General features: G+C 49.0%; 1 pseudogene; it reads right to left on the reverse strand.

Moving 5' to 3' along the window:
- Nucleotides 1–4,985: 4,985 nt before the first annotated feature.
- On the reverse strand, nucleotides 4,986–7,577 carry LOC146831373 (dual specificity protein phosphatase 4-like; annotated as a pseudogene).
- Between the last annotated feature and the right edge of the window lie 4,228 nt (nucleotides 7,578–11,805).

Here is an 11,805-nt window from a genome sequence, read left to right on the forward strand (position 1 = left end):
AAGTGGGGTCTAGAGATCCCTGGTGGCAGTGATGAAACCCCTAGAGTTAGAGAGAAAGTCCCTGACAATAGGAACCTCCATAAGATTGTGCCCCCCTATCAGAATGGGGATGATATCCACAAATGGATATCTGCTCTTGAAAGGGCCTGTAGAGTACAGAGGGTCCCAGTAGAGCAGTGGGCAGCAATCCTGTGGCTCTCCTTTTCAGATAAAGGTAGAGACAAGCTCCTCTCTGTAAGAGAAGAGGATGCTGATGATTATTATATCTTGAAAGCTGCTTTAATAGATGGGTTTGGCTTAACCACTGATCAATACAGACTTAAGTTCAGAGACACCAAGAAAGCACAGAATCAAGATTGGGTAGCCTTTGTGGATTGTGCAACCAAGGCACTGGAAGGTTGGTTAAATGGCAGTAAAGTTAATGATTATCAAGGATTGTATAATCTCATAATGAGGGAGCAGATTCTTAATAATTGTCAGAACCAACTTTTACACCAGCACCTGGTGGACTCTGATCTGACCTCTCCCCAAGAATTGGGAAAGAAGGCAGACAAATGGGTCAGAACCAGGATTAGGCCTAAGAACCAAGTTGGTGACCAGAAGAAGGATTCCACTAAGCCCAAAGAGAAAGGTGGGGATGATAAACAAGAAAAGTCCTCTGAAGGGCCCCAAAAACCCAGTGCTGGGGGTGGGTCCCAAAATACTTCCTCTAATAACAAGAAACCATATTGCCATGTGTGTAAGCAACCTGGCCACTGGAAAACTGACTCCAGCTGTCCTAAGAATGGCAATAAAGAAAATGTTCCACCAAAACCAGCTCCAACACCTCCTGTTACTACTAGTAGTAATCCCCCAGGCAGTGGGAGTGCACCCAAAAATTTAGTTGGGATTTCTTGGGGAACTCAGGGGGACTCTGGCCTATCCAGGTCCCCTACTCAAGCAACTATGGTCTGTGATGGTGGCATGGGGTTTGCCAACTTTACCATGAGCCCCAATATGTTGGGCAGGTACAGACAAGAACCAATAATCAATGGTCAGAAGGCTGTGGCCTATAAGGACACAGGGGCCAGTGTCACCATGGTGACCAAGAGGCTAGTGCCCCTAGATCAGCTTTTACCTGGGTTTAGCTACCAGGTGACCAACATAGATGGAATCAGGACAGACCATCCCATGGCAGTAGTAAATCTCAGCTGGGGAGGGGTCACTGGCCCAAAGAGAGTGGCAGTGTCCCCAAACTTGCCTGTAGATTGTCTACTGGGGAATGATCTGGAAATCTCAGCCTGGGCTGAGGTTGACCACAAGGCCCATTTGAAAATGGTAGGAATCCCTGAGAGAGTGGATGAGACCCTGTGGGCCTCACCTCCACCCCAGGAGAAAATAGAAAGAGTAAAGCCTGAAACTATGGATCACTCCACCCAAACAGAGAGCATAGGGGAGGAGGAACAGTCCTCCCCCCACCAGACTACCGGTAAGGGTCAAGTTTCTCAGGGAACTGATCCTGCCCCTTGTGAGGTAACTGCCCCAGAAGTGGACAGGCCTGGCCTGCCCACCTCTCTGATGGCAGGGGACGCTTCCAAGGTGGTACCCAGTCTGGAGCAGGTATCCTGCCCCTCTCTACCCTGCCTCAGTCAGCCCAGGGCTGCAGAGGTCAGGGAGGTCAGTGGACCCTTATTGGGCCCCTGTCCAGAGGAACACCCCCATCAACAGATTAGGGACACCCAGCAGAGTAGTTTCAGCCAGGTGAACATTCCTCTACAAACTGAGGGATCCCCCTTACCCTTAGGTATAGGCACCCCTCAAATGGATGTTGTTGGGAACAGGGAAACCTGGGGCCTAGTTGCCCCAAACCTTCCAGGACCCTCCACTACTCCAGCCAAAGGGATCCAACCCCCAGCTGTAGGCAGCCAGAGGTTGACCCTTAGGGCCAGATATGACACAGTCATGGGCAGAAAGGCTTCCATAGTGGCCAGTGATCTGAGGAGGTTGAGACCAACCCAAGTAGGGCCTCACTTCCAGACTCAGACACCCCACCAGCCCACCTCTGACCCAAAAACCAATACAGGTAATTTCCCTAGACTTTGGAGAAACTCTAGAACCCCTTGGGGTAGGATTTCCTAAGTGGACCATGACACAGGGAGCAACCATGTTAGTACAGGTTCTTCCTTATATGGCCACTCAGGAAATAAAGGCTTATCTGGACAAGGTTAGCCTTATCTCCTTTCGTTTGGGGGGGGGTTATGTAGGAGAGTGGAATCTGACTAATGGTTGCCCCCAACTTTTTGCCTGGTATTTAAGTGGTTTTTGACTAGTCTGGCTGGGATCCTGCTATCCAGGACCCCAGCCTATCTGCTTTCTCCCTAAAACTGATGTAAAGTACTCTAGGTACAAACCTAATTGGATGCTGGGCATGCCCTACCAGTCCCTTGTAGATGGTACCCTAGGTACCCAGGGCATGGGTCCCCCAGTAGGCCTACCAGGGCTGCAGCACTTATTGTGCCACCCTGGGACAGCCACCCAAACTGACACCACCAGGCCACTACTGTAGCCTGGGTAAGGTGGTGCTAGCACCCCTTACAGGGATGTAGGTACCCTATGTCCCATACCATTACAACACATATACTCTCATAGGTCACCCCTATGGCAGGCCCTGGTAATCCTACAGGGCTGGGTGCTGAGGTATGTGTGAGGGGGGACCCCTACGTGAGTAGGACCTCTCTGCAACCTTCATAAAATCGTTACTGGGTTGTTTGTAGTGTAGCCATACCATATACTCTTAACCGCATTATAAGTTATTGCGTCATCGCTGTAACTTGGGAATGGCTACACAGAACCATATCGTGTTTGGTGTCAAACATGAAGGAATCATACCCCCAGTCCAGTCATGGGCATGGGGGCACGATTCCCCCTTGCTAGGAGGGTGATATGGGAAAAGCGGTAGAATTTAGACACCAATTTAAAAGTGCACATGTACCACAAAATGGCTACTGTCCGCCACCTACACGACTCTGGCTGGCTGTTGCTGGGGAAAACCCCAGCCTCGCCATCTGGAGAATAGGGCTCCTGTGGCAGGGAGGTGCCAGCACCTCCCCAGACAGGATATGTGGATTGGAACAGGGTGGGTGCACCAAATGTCCTTTCAGAGTTGCACGTAGGCAGCTGCAGAGCCCCAATTCTGCATACACCGCCTGGAACCAGTTCAGGGGCACCCTGCCCCTCGCCCAGGTGGGAAACACACAAAGGGGAGTGGGTGTAGCCACCCTTTCCCGCCTCTACTCTGATTGGTAGGCTCTATTTTGGACCATCCCCTAATCTTGGGGATATATGGGAATAATTTTGCCCTAGAGCCTGAGATTCGTACAGGACTTCACAGAACTGACCTTCGACGAGCTGCTGCCCAGCTGACTGAAGAAATCTCCCTTGGGATAAAGGAGTTATCCCCCTGCTTGGCAGGCACCTAAAAGACTACAAGATACCCGGTTGGAACTTCGCTGCTCTCACGAACTTCGACGCCTTCCATCAACCTTGAGGTGGGTCTCCAGTGCATCCCAGAGTCCTGTGAGCGTGCCCAGCAAGTCTGAGCACTGTGGACCACGTGGGTGCCGAGATCCCTGCATACCCCGAGACCCCGGCCACCTCTTGTATAGCACACGACCCCGACCAGTGGGGAAGTTGTGCTTTGGCCCATTTGTGAGCCAACCTTCAAGCAGCATCCGTGCCAAAGCTCAGCCCCCTAGTCCACTCCGGTGGCCCGTGGAAGCCCTTTTACGCACTCCATTTTGCTGCCCTCCGCGGTCCCTTGTCGCTTGACTTGTGGGCCCTGACGGAGGAAAACCTATCTTTTCAAGAGTTCCCCTGGTTGCTCCAGGCCTTCTCTACGCTCCCTGCAAAGGAGAGCACCCTCAGACCTCGTGGGTCTGCACCAGCAGCTGCTTTGTTCATCTTGCGTGGGTTGCGGTTGCCAATGCTTAGTGGATCCAATCGGGACACTAACACCGCAGCGACCCTCAGCCAACGTGGGACAGTCGCCCTCCAGAAGCTGGCCTTCCTTGAAGCCTCCCGGAGCCCGTGACTGCAGAGCCCAGCTGTACCTTCCACACCTGAAGCACCCGACATCCACGAGCTCCTTCCTGTGAGCTCCCTGGTCACTGTGCTGTGACCCAGACTCTGTCCCCTCTGCTTTCAGGTTCACCTTTATCTTCTCTTCAACTTTAATCTTCACGACTGCAACGACGCTTTCAGCTAGCAGCAGTTTGGACTACTTTTCCATAGAAAATCAGCCCGCGACCCGACACCAGAATCGACCTATGCACCCGGCTTCCCTGGGGCAGGTAACAGTGGTACTTCGGTACTCCCGTGGTGGTGGGCTCTCCAAAGCCTTAAGTCTCAAGCCTTAACTTTGTACTGTTGTTAGAAGTGTCCTTAAACCTTAATTATTCAACCGCGACATTCTCCATAGGCTAACATTGCGATCCCGATAGCAACTTCTCGCACTGCACACGCCTCCCGTGGGTCCCCTTCCTCTTAACTGTGGGTGGATTCTGAAGGGGCCAGCGATCCTGAATGCCCTAGGCATTGCCTGTAGAATTGTCGTGGTTCTTATACCACTATTTTAGTATATGGTTTGGTCCCCCCCTGGGGCCCATTGATTTCTGTGCTATTTATTGTGTTTATAAATGCTTGTTTGAAGTGTAACTTTGCCACTAGCCACATAAAGTGACTGTGGGATTCTGTCTAGAATAAATACATATATTTTATATATATATATACCTGTGTGGGCTACTCTTTCATTTGGTTATTCAAGAGGTTATTATGGTAAAACAATAAGCTTAACACTCCTTCAAGACTTAGCCTGAAGGCTGCTCTCCACAGCTACCACTAGGATAGCTTTCTTTAAAGGTTGTCTTAAACCTATCATCAATAGGAGTCGAATTGGACTGGTGCAAGGTGTCCCTATAACTAGGAACAGCATATGCCAGGCCAACTTCTCACAGGAGGGAATCTCCATTGAGGTAAAGTCGAGTGAGTGACAGACAGTTGAACATGCAAGAAGTCTTCTTGCCAGGGTGTCTGCTACCTGAAAGAAATGTAAATTGATGCATTTGGTTAATCTGCAATCATGAAGGCTCCTTGGGAGCCGGTCTTGGCTTTAATTGACGGAGTCACTGGAAGAGTATTCTTTTTGAGAGGTATTGTAAGGTGGCCTGATAAGGTGTGGAGTGTGTGCTTTTAATGGTCTGTTATAAAAATGTTTGCAGCAGGTTCAGTCTGGATATTGCTCAGATCTATATTTGGAAGCACCTTTTTTATCTTAAACTTAAATCTTTTTAGTCACTTTGTGCTAGCCTATCTTATACTGTGTGTAATGCAAGTTTAAAATAATGACATACATATTCACAGTGCTTTCCGTCACAAGATGTGACCTCATAAAACAAAAAACCCACGTCAGTATCCCCACTGCACCAACCAGAATTCCATTTTGCGCTCTCTGATTATACAATAGAGGTTTCACAAAGTTTAATCGTGCATCTCTCACTGATTAGTTTAACTTCCATTTATTTTTCATTTATTGTGTATGTTATTTTATAAGCAGTTACTTCAAGGTGAAAGACTAACAAATTAGTTACAGAATATATTGGCCTTTTCAGCCACGCCTTTGATCCCACCCCATGCCCCCATAGAACTCAGGATCACAGTTCTAAACTTAGTTTAATGCACTTCGACTGCTGTTCGATGTGCAATATCAGAGCACAAGTATACTGTCAATGTCTCACTGGGCACAAAAGCTCATATTATAAATCTTTGTAGAGGTGGCGGGTGAGCCACAGAAAGCCTGGGCCAGGCTCGAGCCTGAAGCCTGGCTCTGGCTCAGTTTGAGGTCCCTTTGGAACCTGGAACCTACAGCAAGCCAAGCTTTCATGTGGCTTCTGTCTTACTGCCTCCCTGTGACCCGAATGTGGCGTTAGGGTCACAGATGTTGAATTTGGTGCTGGGGAACCAGGTTTGAGTCTTGGTGTCAGCACAACATCCTGTGATACTGGGCAAATCACTTATTTTATTTTTATTTTATTTTGAGAGTTTTATATAGCACTGGCTAGACCCAGAGGTATCAGAGCGCTTTACATAAGGTTCCACAGAAGTTACAAAATTACAACAGTTACACGTTACCTCAGTTACTAGAAGTTACTAGAAGCGCTGGCTAGACCCGTGGGTATCAGAGCGCTTTACATTAGAAATCACATTATTACACAGTTAAAAACAGTTACAGGTTAAATCGGTTATACGAAACACATTTAAATAGTATGGAGGAAGGATAAATAGGGCGGATAGGGGTAAGGGGGAAGGGTGTAGGTGGAAGGAGGGAGATAACGGCAGGAGAGACGACGGAAGGTCTGCCCAATGTCCGTCTGGGTAGGTGACAGCCAAGGAGGGAATTCACAGCCCATCTCCCCTATAGCTATCAGGGTAGCTCCACTGGGCAACGGTCAGGTAGCAAGGTCTCAGCGGTCAAGGGAAATGGTCACAGGGTAAATGTCCAGAAGGGTGTGAAGGATCCAGGTCGGATAGGGGTAAGAGGGAAGGGTGTATGGGGAAGGGGGAAGATAACTGCAGGAGAGACGAAGGAAGGTCTGCCCAATATCCGGCTGGGTAGGTGACGGCTTAGGAGGGAATCCACAGTCCATCACCCCTATAGCTATCGGGGTAGCTCCACCGGGCATCGGTCAGGTAGCAAGGTCTCAGCGGTCGAGGGAAAGTTCACAGGGTAAATGTCCTGAAGGTTGTGCAGGATCCAGGACGGTTGAGGGCTAAGATCAAGGTCTTGTCGATGATCTCCCACCCTTCTCTCCAACCAACCATAAATGCAGGGAGCTACAACTTTTTATGAACATAAACTTACCAATATACTCTATGGCTTCCATGAACCAAGAGCTGATGTCAGACTTGTGGTTGTCCTCCACTGGAATGCCTTTTTACTGAAAGTGCCCTTCAAAGTGATTTGGACAGTCCGAAGAGACATTCAACAAAGCTGTAATCCCCAAAGCATCGAGCATGTCCCTTCGAGCAGCATGATGGGCGCTGCCAAGGTACAAAAAGGGAAGGATTTGAACCGGGCCGCCCTGATCATGAAGAGGTGTGCCACAGGAACTGCAGCCAATCTCCACGGGCTCGGGGATATCTGGAGAAGGAATGCCGCTGGGGGCTTTCGTTTTTGCGCAGAACTCTGGATACTCAGAATGGAACTTCTCGTACCCACCTCGCAGCTGGCGGACGTCAGTGCCCTCGCCGTGCTCCCCGCGTAGGGCACGCAGAACCAGGCTGACGGTGCTGTCCTCGCGCAGGGCCTCGGAGCGCGCACTGCGCTCGTCGTAAAGCACCACAGCAGAGTAGAGGCCGGCGCCGAGGCGCTCGCGCAACCCGGGCTCACCAGTGGTGAGCGACTCGGCAGGCAGGATCTGCTGCAGGCTCGGATGGCCCCGCGTTCTCCGCCTCACGATGCTGTTGCAGCGTACGTTCACAGCGCCGCGGATGCTTCCAGTCTCAGCCCGGTCCGGGACGAGCTCGCAGTCGGCGGCCGCCATTTTATCAGCTGGCTCCCGGATCGTGTAGCAGCTGGTATTGTGGTTACCAGCTTAGTTCAAGGAGCGTTTCTCAGCTCCACTGCTCCTGTGTACTTTCTGATCACTCATTCTTCGTTTTTCGCCGGGGTTAGACGCCATTTGATGCAGTTCTGGGCTATGGCGTGTGGGGTCTGCACGGAGCTTCTGCTCCAAGCGGCCATTTTGGCTGCCGCTTCCGCTTCCGGAAGAATTTCCTCATCCATATAAACAATAAATGGTGATGTTGCTTAATGTAACAGGTGCTTATGTAACACGCTCCAATACCTTCAACTCAGGTTTGTGCTACATGAAAACGACTGAAAGGTAAACAAAGCGTTAGCACAACGAAAGTTGCTCTATAACAATCAGGGCCAATACAGGGTTTGTATGACAATTGCCTTGCCTCTTAGTTAACTAATGGTTCACATTTAAAAAGTATACCTTTTAAGAAAGTACTTCTCAATTAATCACTATAATGGAACATTAATGTCAAAGCTTCCACATGCTAAAGAAATAAACTTTTTTGAATTTTGAAGAGACTTTATCATATTTTATGCAATGTTTGGTCTATGATTTACATAGCAAAAATGTTCAGGACTGGGCTCGTGCAGGGGCTCTAAGATCTGAGCCAGATCCATGGCTCAGCTGTCCCCTTTAACTTGTCAGCTCGCCCACCTCTACTGTGTAGGGAACAGAGTGAGCAACAGTCAGTAACTTCATACTGTATCTTGGCACAAAATGTGCACTCTTGTCTTAACTAAGATCAGTTAGTACGTGCTGCATGAGTGCGTTAAAGTACAGCTGATGGGAAAATACCAATTGTGCGTACGCAACTATGGGCTAGATGTACGAACTTAAAGATTTTCAATTTCCTAATAGCGAATCTCTGCCAAAGTAAGTGTGACTAATTTACTACTGTTACATCTCAGAACTTAAATCTATGTCCAAGTCCACATAGAACTGTAGCATATATTAGATGGTTGTTTCTTAATTCAGTTGAAAATATACCTTAATAGTGCATTATGGGTCATGTAGTCAAAACATCTGCATTGGAGTTACTTGAATACATTTATTAGGCTAATGCTCTCAAAACTTAAACATTGATATTCCATTACATCAGTGATTAAACAGATTTGTATTATTTTACACAGATTTCCCTGAGGAACATACTGATGACACGAATGTGGAGGGAGCGGAGGACTCAAACATGGCAGCTGAAGAACCTATTTCCTTTGCAAGTCACCCACGCACACCTCCAGCCCTATGTAGCACTGCCTCATTGTCACCACAGGCACCAGCAATGGAGACTGATAATGTCACTCTGTCTAACTTTCCCATCCTGCACCCGGGTGTGAGGTAACAACGACAGCGGGTTCCAGGACATGTGCGCAGTTGGTGCCATGAGGAACATTATGCTGTAAACCCTGAAGCCTCTGCACAGTTATTTGTTGGCCTTGAGGTGTCCATGATCCAAATTCAGCATCTGTAACAGAAGCATATGAAACTCATGAACAAAAAGATGCAGACCATGCAGCAATGCATGTAATTTGGATTTGACAACATTGGTGCACAATTGGCAACCATGAACAGTAAAATGGACAGCCTCACCACTGCTATTGAGAAATTATGCCAGCAAATGGCAGATGACCGTACCCATCAAAGGCGTTGCAACAGGAGTCCTGCAGCTAGAATGGATGGGTTGACTTGTTCCATTGGTTGTTTGGCCAATGTCACTTCCACCCTATCCCAGGAGAACAGTAACCCTGCAGGTGGAAATGGGACACTTTAGTGGGGACAGTGCAAGGGGCTTAGGCCAGATCACCTCTGCAGTTGACGTGCTTTAAAATGCACACATAGCAGGTGGTGTTGGAGATGCTCCTTGAGATATTAAGGACATCTCAAGTGTTTGTTAGCAGTGTCTCTGCCAGTGATGCATGTGACCTGCAACACAGCAGTAGCTGTACTCCTGCTGGGGAACAAGTAGAGACAAGCCATGTATGATGTAGCTGCAGAAGGCAGTGAGGGACATAGCATTCTGCGTAGTCATTTTGGCATTTGTTTTTGGATGATATAATCAAGATTTGCTTGTACATTACTTACCACTTGGTTGCCATACAGTATAAAGTATGAACACTATATGTAATAGCCTGGCATTAAAGGTTGCTTCACTTTGCTGCATCGATTCTGCTTTCATAACTTCAGTGATTGTACTGTCACCTAAAACTTACCTTGAATAGTAATTTGTTGCAATGTGTTCCCATTGGTGTCTCCCCTCCACTGCTATACTCTGGTCTCAAGGTTGCAGTAGAGGTGGTTCAGGATTCTCATCTTCAGAATCAGGGGGATAGTCACAAGAACGTGTGTTAAACATCACCTGAGTTCGCTAACGCAACTTTTCACCTCGCAGCCTATTGCGGGAATATCACGCCGTGTCGACGTGGAATTCACAACAAGGCGGCACCATGCGATAGTCCACCTATAATGCGACCAATTTCCGCGAGACAACAATCTCGACTGAGTTAAAACAACACAGAAAAACGTGCGATGAGCTCATTCGCATAAGTAAATAGTCTTCTGAAGACCTGTGAAGTACTCGGGTGCAGCTCTGTGTGTGCCCGGGAAGCTGTCTCAGCCCGGGCTGATACACACGATGTGGGGGGGCTGGGGTCTTTGCGGTGAGCATTCGTTGCAGCAATGGTAAATGAAGGCGGGTGAAGGTGAGTGGAGGATAAGAACCCTCCGTATGGTGTGACTTCAGAGTGATAATGGCCAACATTCCCTTGTCCACCGGAAATCCACATGGCCCCCACGTGGGGGCTGGAAGGGCTGGGAAAATAGATTATTGGCCAAGTCTCTGCACTGCAGTCAATTGCACGCCCAGGTTCATCTACAGGACGTGCACTTCAGCCATGCACATGGGGATGTGAAGTAGGATGGCACCCCACCTACATGCAGCTGTACCTCGGCAAGGCACCCTCCGGGGTCCTGCTCAGATGCTCACACCGGGGGGGGGGAGAGAAGGAAGAGGAGTGGGCCGCTGAGGCTAAACAAAGCACGACTCTCCAAGTTATGGGCGGTTGTTTGGGCAGTAACATGGGGGCAGCCCCCCTACTTCCACTGCTCTAATGCCAGGAGTGATGCCAGCATCTCCAGCTCTCATGTCCTCTAGGGCCAGGCCCCTCACCACCACTCCTTGGATCTGCAGCTTAGGGCAAGGCCTGCTCCGCCTGGCTGCCGGTGTCAACCACAACTCCGATGCTGCAGCTCATGCATCTCCCTGGATCGGGCCTCAAGGTGTCTCTGTGCCCCTGTTTACTTGCCCTGCTCTGCAGCCGATTTTAGCCAGCACTGCAGGATACATCTCCCCTGGGACCCAGCCTCAGGCGACCTCTTCAGGGGCCGCCTTACCATGCGGGGCATACTCCGCTCCCCTACTGCAGCCAAGCCGTCAGCACCCACTGCACATGGCACCCCTCCCAGACATTGGTCTTGTGTCTCCACCAGCAGCCGGGGAAGAACGGGTGCACAAACCAGGCACCTGTGGGTCTTCCAGTGTGGCTCTTGGCTGTGTTCCCTTTCATGCAGCAGGTAGTCGTCCTGCTTAACACCAGCAAATGGCAGGTGTAAAATCCCTTGTGCTAGCACAGCTTTTCACCCGATTTTGTTTCGATTGCAGATCTGGCAGTTCGTTGTGAAAGTTGTGATGTGGTTTTTTCGTGTGTTTTTGCACGGGAAAACCTACTCTGCATCTCATTAGAGTTATTTGGTGGTGTCCACTGTGGAGATAAATTTGGGGGCAGTTATCACGGTAATACTGGTGTTGTCTGCAGTTTGCATCAGCTTGTGAATGGGGTGTTAATTCTATCAACACTTTTGCTGTGTTAAAGTGGGGATAATTCGGAGTTAAATCCTTGTGAATATGCCCCTGAGTTTCTTCCAAAGTGATGGGTAGTCCCCTTTTGGAAGTTATGTTATGCAATATGGCACATGTTGCCACAATTTTGCAGGCTGTCTCATTAACATACTTTTGTGCACCTCCACTCTTGTGAAAGCAACAAAATCTTGATTTCAGCATGCCAAAGATTGTTTCGATCACAGCCTTTGTGTGTCAATGAGCAATGTTGTAATGCCTTTCGTTTTGTCTTGCTGGGGCTAAGTATGGTGTCAGAATCCAAGGCCTTAATGCATACGCACTGTCACCTGGAACAAA

The sequence above is a fragment of the Triturus cristatus genome, chromosome 5_1, assembly GCF_964204655.1.
Source record: "Triturus cristatus chromosome 5_1, aTriCri1.1, whole genome shotgun sequence".
NCBI classification, from domain to species: Eukaryota; Metazoa; Chordata; class Amphibia; order Caudata; family Salamandridae; genus Triturus; species Triturus cristatus.